The following is a 9,767-nucleotide window of genomic DNA, read 5'->3' as shown; positions in this document are numbered from 1 at the left end:
ACCTCTAAATAAATGATATTATGTAATTGTGTGTTTTTTTCCCTGTAATGTTGATTGTGTCATAATCTATGCCCTAACATACCGTATCAGCTAGCACATTTTTCATAGCCTTAACATATATTTATTACGTAAAGCATAAGGAGATGTTTTTGTGACAAAATTAAAAAAAAACGATTTCACAGTTGATTTCTTGGTGAGAGAGAGAAGTTGTGTGTGTGTATTTTAAACGAAATTCAACGCGTGTGTCGCATGTGTGAGTGCTACGATGGATAGCAAAAAAATACCAAGATCCTTTTTTTTTATTCAATTGCTTGAATTTTTTTTTTCATGTACACGAGCTCTTGCCGTTACTCATAACCGACTTCGGAATCCAAGTGATAGAAATCCAATACAAATCATTGGGAAAAGTCGAAAATTTATCAGAAATGAATATCATGTATACCGTCCGTTGGTAGGACATTCATTTTGAGTACATAAAGTGTTCGGAATGTGATGCAAAAAATATTTTCCAGGGTTTGCCCGTTTGTTCAAGAGCGAGCATCAATCCAGGCGAGTGGCCGCAAGACGTCGCCCGATAACTCTCTTTTCTCGCAGCAGTAGCATCTATACTCGTGCGAGTTGGGTTCATCATCGCATAAGCATCGTTGCTGCATTTCGAGACGGAAGCATAAATACACTGTTTCGCAATTTTATCTCGTAAGATTCCTCCTAACACAAAGCATAAGTCGAAGAGCCAGTCGCATAAACAGGAATAATATATTTGTTTTTCATAAAATATCTATATATAACTGAGACTGATGATGTGATTGATAATTTCCCTCTTTTGTTTAACAATCGGGTGTAGCGAAATTTTGGATGCCACATGGATTACCGGTGAATAAGAACTTATATTAAAACAACAAAGTGAGTATTTGTTCATGAATTTATTTATTTTTTATTGATAATTTTAGAGAAAGTTCGAAATTTTCCAGTTTTATTATGTAAATTCATCAAGTTACTTTACGGAATATTTTAACAGCTTCAGTAGGCTTGCATTACTTTAAAAAAACTTACCTTGGTGCATTTAGTCGTAAAAAATTTCTCCATTGTTTGCAAAAATATCATTATTGGGATTATCCCTGCAAAAAAGAACTAAATGAATAAAATAGATGCTAAAGATATATTATTATCAAAATATTGTTAAATATGCGTCGTTGGAAACATTGGAAAGTGTATTACAATGAAACCAATATTACTGATGCAAAAAATATTACTGAAAAAACATACATTGTTGTAAATATCAAACATTTAAAGAAGTTGTACATTTCCTATGCATTCTTGAAAGTACATTGTAGGGTATGAACTTATATCAAAATTCTAAAAATATTATAATGATGTTGATAATAATAAATACTGTAATAACAATAATTATGTTAGAGAAATTGGAAAGGTTAAAGTAATAGAATAAAATCATTTCTAAGATTTTTCATATTTAAAAAATATAAATAATAATTATGTACAGAACACTTTTTTGAAACTAGAAATAATGGATAGAAATTATAAATACAATAAAAAAATTGAAATAATTTTTTTCCCATGACATAAATATTGAAGCTTTACTATTTCAATGATGGAAATTAATCGAGATCGCCGATAATAATCAAATAGTTCGATATAAATTAGTTAAAAATTGATTCTTTAATAACAATTTCTCATAATGAAAATTACTTAAATTGTTCAAAGGATTGTCATTAACTGGTAAAAAAATCAAAATTAATATCAATATTTAATTTTTTTTTCCTTTGCCGGATACTTTGAATTTCATTTTAAAATTCAATAACTATTTTGTTTCAAATAAATAATTGATATTATTTGAAAAATTATCCAAAATAATATACATATATTATTTTATCCGTACAAAATGAGGGATTTTTCCTGGAAATACAGATTTTTCAATATTCTGTGGGTTCAGGTAATAATGAAGAAAATAATGGTTTTTTTTTTCAAATTTCAGGACGTTTCTCCTTGTTTACTTTGAAATCATTACGAAATTATCAACTTTTGCCTTCAAAAAATAATCATCATCAATGGTTGTTCGAGCCCATTATTTACATAATAAATAAATAATAATTGTCACACGTGATTAGTAGTTGATCTAGTAATTAATATTAGTCAATCGAAGAATATAAGAGGATTCGATATCTTACGGTAAATGTGATAAATTCAGTTATTATACATAATAACCGGTTAGTATGCATACTTAGCAAGCATTTTGATAAGCTTGATAAATTTCCATAAATTTATCACTTTCCTTGGCGATTATGCATAATGCTCAAGCATCGCGAGGCTGGATAAACATGATAGATGGTTATGCACGATATGGTACATGATAATTCATATATGTATTGTACCATCATTTTGGGGTACGATTGTAAAATTTGTTTTCATTATTTCGGGGTATGACCGTAAAGTTTGTTACCATTATTTCGGGGTGCGATCGTAAAATTTTTTATCATTATATGGGGGTCAGACTATATTCATCACACATACTAGACTCAATTGGAATTTATTTCATATTTATCAAATTCATCAATTACACTAGGGTATTATGCATAACCACAGAAAAAGGCGATAAATTTCAAGTATTTATTAAATTTACTAACAACACTTAGCTGTTATGCATAATCGAATTTAAAAGTGATAATATTCTCAGTGTTTATCAAATTTTAAAACGATGCTTGAGTACTGTGCATTTTCACCCGTAAAAGTGATAAATTTATCAAACTTACAAAGACTATGTATGCATAATAACCGGTTATTATGAATACAGAATAACCAATTTATTACATTTGCTGCAACAGATACATAATTTTAATTAACTCTATTTTGAATTCCTATGTAAATTGAAAAAAAAGGGAATGGAAAATTTTAGATACGTAAGATTATTAAGAGAAAGCATTTTTTGGATATAAGCTGATTGTGATAAACCTATATTAAAATATAATGCATTTAATAGATGCCGATTGTTTTTGGCAATTATTAAGTTATGTGGAAACGTTGAATTTGTAATTTTTGTTGATGAAAAGACATTCCAAAGTACATTACCTTTGAAAATCCCCTTTAACATTTTTTCCTGGAGTTTTGCGAGTGTTAGAATGTATTTTTTTTCAAATTTTCTTAGAATTTTTACAATATTTCCACTTTTTTGTATTATTCGATGCATTCCCAGATTACTCTTAAAAAAAATAACTTTTTTTATTCTTAGTAAGGATGTTTCTTTAATGCTAGTTTTGACCTTCAAAACCTTGGACATTTGCCATTCCAGAGTCAACCTCACTTAAGATAGTCAAAACCACGATAAGTGGTGATTATAGTGATAATAAAATATTTTAACAATCCCCCATTTTTGTTTTCTATTTTATTTACATGTCACAGCGAATGTGATAAATCGGTTATCACACATAATAAGCGGTTATTATGGATAATCATTGATCGTCCTGCTAAATTTTATAAATTACTCACTTTTACTGGCGGTTATGCATAATATCCAAGCGTCGTTGGTGGATTTCACAAATAGTAAAAAAATTCCACTTTTACCGCTGGTTATGCATAATTCCTAATAAGCATCGTTAGTGAACATGATAATCGTACTAAATCCATTATATTTGCCGGTTAGTATGCATAACATCCAAGTCATTGGCAAATTTGATAAATGTTAAGAAATTATACGTAATTATAATTTGATAAAATAATACGTAGCATCGGGGCACGATCGTGAAATTTGTGAAATAGCAGTTCGTTATATTGAGGTTCGATTGTAAATTCCTGAATTAGAGGTTATATATATCGGAATGCGATTGTAGAATTTGTTAGATAGGCGTTTGTTATACTAAGGGGTTTGTTATATTGTAGAGATTCGTTAAATCAAAGAATTTGTTAAATACAAGTTCGTTCGTTATATCGGGGTATGATCGTAAAATTTGTTAAATGGTATTTTATTATATTGGGGTGAGATTGCAAAAATTTGTTTGATGAGAGATCATTATACTGAATACTGTAGTAAAATTTGTTAAATAGGAGTTCGTTATACCGAGGTCTGATTTCAGAATTCGTCCAATAGTTATTTCGACGATGTTCAGAAAATTTCTTAAAATCATGGTGAATTATATCCCGTTCAGACTCGTGCTCACAAGTACGGTCAACTAAATAATACATCTTATCACGACAATAGGACCCATTCATATTTATCAATGAGAAATGGCGATTATGTATGATAACCGGCCCAATATGATGATTTTAGTACGATTTATCATCCTTACCAACGACACTTGGATATTACGTATAATTGCCGGTAAAAATATTTTTTCAGTATTTGTTAAATTTGCCAATTACGCTTAGGTATTATGCATAATCAGCGGTAAAGTGATAAATTTAAGGAAATTTATCAAACTTGCCAAAATGGTTGGCAATTATGTATATTAATCGGTTATTATGCATAATAACTGGAGTTATCGCATATACACGTATCATTTGTATAATTTCGCTATATTAAAAGTTGCTCTTGAGCGTATACAATTGCCTTAATTGAGAATATTTCAATATAATTTCGTATGAAAGAATTAAAATTTGAATTAAAGTTTCTCAAATTCTGGAAAACCAATTGAAAATTTTTCAAAATTATTAAATATGTACTTTCGGTTAGTTTCTTTTTTTATTTTATTCAGAAAATGGTAAAACTCGAAAAATTATTTCGAGAAAATTTAAGCCGAAATGAGAGACAAGTAGTTTGTTTCTGTAGAATGGTTTTCAAATTATTTTTATCAAAATACATGAAAAATCCGATTTCGTTTTAATTCGAAATTTACTTTTCGAAACCTCCTGTATTTGCGTTAAAGTTTTGAAATTATAAATTATAAAAACGTGTAAAATCGTTAAATATTTGCAAAAATCTGTATACTTTATAAATTGTTTTTTCTTTTAACATTTGCTTATTTATAAAATGATTTTATTTCATTTTTTTATGAAATTTTATTATTATAATTATTATTTTACTTATTAATTTGCTATTTACCTATAAAATTTTAAAAGTTCAAAACAAACAGATTATAAGTAAATTACATTTATTTATAAAATTTAATAAATGAAAAATTTATTAATTATAAGTAATGAAATAAAAATTATAAATAAAGAAAATTAAGGAAAATTAAATTTAATATGTTTCAAATTAAAATAATAAAAAAGAAATTTAAATTTTTTTAATTCGATGTATTCGTAACTGAAATTAAAAAATTAAAATTTAACACACATCAAAATTGAAATGTAATAAATTTTACGAATATGCATGAAGATTTATGCTTATAATTTCGAAATTTAGAAGCTTTTTGAAATAATCGACGTATAGGCAGGCATGTAACAAACAATTGAATACCGGAAACTTTACACGTATTAATATGGGAACAATATTAAAAATTTGAAATATACACAATACGAGTAAATGAAAGAATCTGAAATACTGAAGTTCTTCAAATTCATAATTTGTAGGTAAAAATTTGGAAACTCAGAGTTTACCAACAAATTTTTTTAAACCAACAAAAACTTATAAACATGCATATGCAGAACTAGTGTAAGAAATTAATTAATGCTTGTTTCAAAAAAATTAATCCATAAAAAATTCAAAATTTATGAAAAATTTAAAATTGATGAAAAAAATTATAAATTTTACACATTTAAAAAAATTTAATTTAATATGTTTCGAATTAAAATTAGAAAAAATGTATGTAAAAATTTTAAAATTTTTTATTTTCCACAATAGATTTTGAAAAAAGTAAAACTTCACATAAATCAAAATCGAAAAATATAGTATAATACATTAACTTACAAACATGAATGAAGATCCATGCTTAAAATTCAAAAATTTAGAAGTTTTTCGAAGTAATTTACGCATAGGCATTAAAAAATGCAATAACAAACCAAAATTGAAATTTGAAATATACAATATGTGTGTGAAAAAAAATTGGGAATTTTTGATCGATATTATCAAAATTTATAAACAAGAACGAAAACTTATAAACATGTGTGCATAAAGAAATTCCAAAAAAGTTTTATTCAAAGGAACAAAAATTTCTTTGTTCCCCTATCGAAAGAAAAAACCACATGAATTTTAAATATAACCACAGTCTTTATGCTCTCTCCAAGATCATAAATCATGGATATATAAACCAAAATAAAAAAATCGATACGTTTCTACCAAATTCCGCAAAACAAACAACAATTCCAACAACAACAACAACGAAGACATCAAAAGAAATTTCCAGAGGGGAGGAGGAGAAATTGCAATAACTCCATTAAAAATGCATTCGCTTTCTTATTTTTACGATAAGCCTAAAGGCATTGATGAAAAATTTAGAAAAAAAAGAAGAAAATTATGCATAACCTATTATTCTATGGCCAATATTCCATGAGATTGAAACCTTTTTCTTTTTAAGGTCTTTATGTATGTATCGAAATTTTTACCCCAAGATAGCAAAAAAAACTTTCGTTTCATATTATTGATATTCTATAGAGAGAGAGAAAAACCAAATAAATATGTACGCGAAGAAAACTTATACGAAATTTCTCTCATGGCAACGGCTCATTTAACAAGGAAATTTAGTAGAATTGGAAATTTTGCTAGTGAATTAAATAGCTTTTCCGATATTTTCCTCTTTTTTTCGGATACTTGTGCATTAAGAAAGAAGAAATTGGAGGAAAAATTATTTCTGATTCATTTTTATACAAAGCATATTTTTAATGGTATTTTTTTTTCAAAATTTATGAAAGCAAAATTTCTGTCACAATATATGTTTCGTATATGTTTTCTTGGATTTTTTTTAGTTCTAATTAATTTTCTGTAATTTTACAGAAAAAAATTTCTGAAATTTTGAGAGCGCTAATGCGTCGTTGATACATGTTTGGCTCAGATATCTGGTATAATTTGGTGCAATCATTTTTTTTTTTTGCAATAACTTCATTAAAAATACATTCGCTTTGTTATTTTTACGATAATCCTAAAGGTAAATTTAGAAAAGAAATTATGTATAACCTATTATTTTATGACCATTATTCTATAAGATTGAAACGTTTTTCTTTTCTTTATCTATGCATGAAAATTTCTATCCTACGATAGAAAAAGAAAAAAACAAAAAAAAAAAAAACCTTCATTCCATAATATTAATATTCTATAGAGCAGCGTTTCTCAACCATTCTGAAACCAAAGCAAGTAAAATGTATGACCAATTTGAAGAACCCGTATTAAGGGACATTCCTGTATTTTTGGTTTTACCAATTTTTTTATTCATCTGCCGACGATGCTTATTTTAATTCGTAATATTTACTAAAATTCTGAACAAAGGTAATCGTCATAACTACGGCGCGGATTTTTATGATATTTTGGGCATTTTCGAGCTATTGGTCATATTTCAAGCGTTTTTAAACACCCGGTCATATTTTAGATTATTTTCAAGCCATTCATGTTTTTCATCTTTTCTTTTATTAAAGTAAATTTTAATCTGTGGGTATTTTCTTCAGAGATTTAGTTTATGCACTTATACAATGAATTCTTGTCTTTTCAGTTTAAAACTTTTGCATCAAATTCGCTCTTTTTGTTCTCGGAGGCTTTTTGCTATGTTTTTGAATAGCACGCCAAGCACTTGCGAAAGAAGTTACTCATTCGTACGGTCGAAATCATTGCGTTCAAGCATTTTCATCATGCCTACAATGTAGGGATTCTTGTAAGGAGGGACAGACTTGGTTTTGCCACCCGCAATCCGTCACTATAAAACTCCAAAGCTCTAAAAAATATTTTTTGCATTATATTTTGAATTGAAATGTTTTATTAGTGTTTTTTCTCCCTAAAACTGCCACTTCCTAAAGTTTGGTAGTTGCCCCCCCCCCCCACTTATACCAGATATCCAAGCAGAGACAGAAGTAAAATTTTATAGTTCAAGATTTGTGCTAACTACACCCCAAGCCCTTATATATCCAGACCATACATACTGAATATTAGCTTATTACATTGTTTCCCAAACGTTTTCGCAGCGTAACCCTTTTTCGATAAAAATTTTATCGGTGACCTCTCTCCTTTGACAAGAATTTCGTCGGCGATACGCCAGGGCAGTCTTCACAACCCTCGAGAAAGTTGGGTTTTTTTCGTCTCACCTACGTGGATAGAGAGGGTTACCTACCTACACCAAATTATATACAGTAATATTCTCGAAAACTATAACTAGATCTCACTATCATGAGGCTCAAAGGCCTTACCCTGCTTAACCGCATACGTTGAGACGGCAATGCGAAAACCCAACCCTTCTTTTTGTTAAATAATTTTATAATTTTATCGTCCCTCTCTTCACTGCTTTGAACTCAGCCATAATCACCTACCTTCAAAATAAAAGTTACTACATTGCCATAAAAAAGTAAATAAGTTTCGTAATGCATTGATTAATTTCAAATAAACAGGGGGTATGACATTTTAATGGCGAGCCGTTGATCTCAGAGGTATACTTTCAATTAGAAAAAGTTTCCAAATAACGTGTAGTACTCAGATATGTCACTCATGTTGTAAGGGGTTGTATAGTTGTTAAAATAAAATAAATACATTTTATACAGTCTCTGTGTGCCCCGAAACCCAATTAGAATGTTGTTGCATTGTCTTATTTAGTTGTAGAGGTGTGTTTCAATTTAAAAAAAATGCTTAAAATGTGTTCAGAAATCACCCTGCACCAGCTTCGAGAGTCAGAATACAGTGCGTTATAAAATATAAAGAAATCTAAGTTTTTATACGGTCCCTCTATTCTTTACCTTCCAGATTGAAAGTTGTTGCCCTGTCTCTTCTGAGCCCAGAAAAAAAAATCCCAGGCTTTTAATTGCAATATTCAGTGAGATAGTGGAATTAAAAAATCTGAGAAAAACTGGGAAAGAACAGTATAACTGAGTTAGAGAAGAGTTGTCCGTTAATTTTCCCAACTTTTCTCCGCGTCCGCGATTTCGAATTCAAATATCTCAGTGAATATTGCAGTTAAAAACATGGAATTTTTTTATTGTGCACAGAAGAGACAGCAACTTTCTAACTGGAAGTTAGAGGACAGTGGGACCGTATAAAAATTTAGATTTTTATTTTATTTTATTACGCACTGTATTTCCAATCTCGAAACTGGTACAGAGGCATTCCTGAAAACATTTTGAGTGTTTTTCACACTGAGACGTTCGCGTAATCCCAGCATCAGTGTTTCTTAAAGTGAGCAATAAAAGCCCCTAGGAGCAATGAAACGAACCAGAAGGGGGGGGGGGGATATTAGAAGCTATGATTTAGTATAGGTTCCTATAGGTTGGCTCGGGTAATGAGAAAATGGAAAAATTGACGAAGGAGGGGCAATCGAACAGAAAGTTTGGGTTACATCTATGTTAAACAGAACAATTCAAAGTTAAGGAATTACATTTGTTTGATATACTTTATTTACGTTGCGAAAAAATTGAAAATAAAATTCTTTATCAATCATTTATTCATTTGTAAAATCTTTCACAACACCCATAGCGCATCACCACTATCTCTCCCATGTGATCGCTATCTAAACTTTTGGAGCCACTGGCTAATTAGCCATCTTTCAGCTACTCAGCCTACATTTCACATCAATCCTGTCAATGTTTATTTTTTGCATAGTTATTAGAGCTATGGTTCTAATTAAAATCTTTAATTATTTTCACTCGTGAATTTAAATCTTTCTCTGTGACTTGATTAGATACGAAATTCC

The 9,767-nt window shown here is 29.1% G+C and overlaps 1 protein-coding gene across 1 annotated transcript in view; it reads left to right on the top strand.

The window, feature by feature from the left end:
- Positions 1-632: 632 nt before the first annotated feature.
- LOC149064455 (maltase A2-like) overlaps positions 633-9,767 on the top strand; it is a 109,494-nt gene continuing 100,359 nt past the window's right edge. Inside the window, exon 1 of the mRNA XM_089255031.1 lies at positions 633-903. The gene's annotated coding sequence lies outside the window, so the exon portion shown is untranslated. The remainder of the gene's footprint in view (positions 904-9,767) is intronic.

This window comes from Pholcus phalangioides, unplaced genomic scaffold (assembly GCF_987345545.1).
Source record: "Pholcus phalangioides strain wild (caught in Gottingen) unplaced genomic scaffold, Ppha-v1.0 ptg000042l_1, whole genome shotgun sequence".
Taxonomy (NCBI): Eukaryota; Metazoa; Arthropoda; class Arachnida; order Araneae; family Pholcidae; genus Pholcus; species Pholcus phalangioides.
Note: the sequence above shows the minus strand (reverse complement) of the source record. Positions and strands in the feature narration are given on the sequence as shown.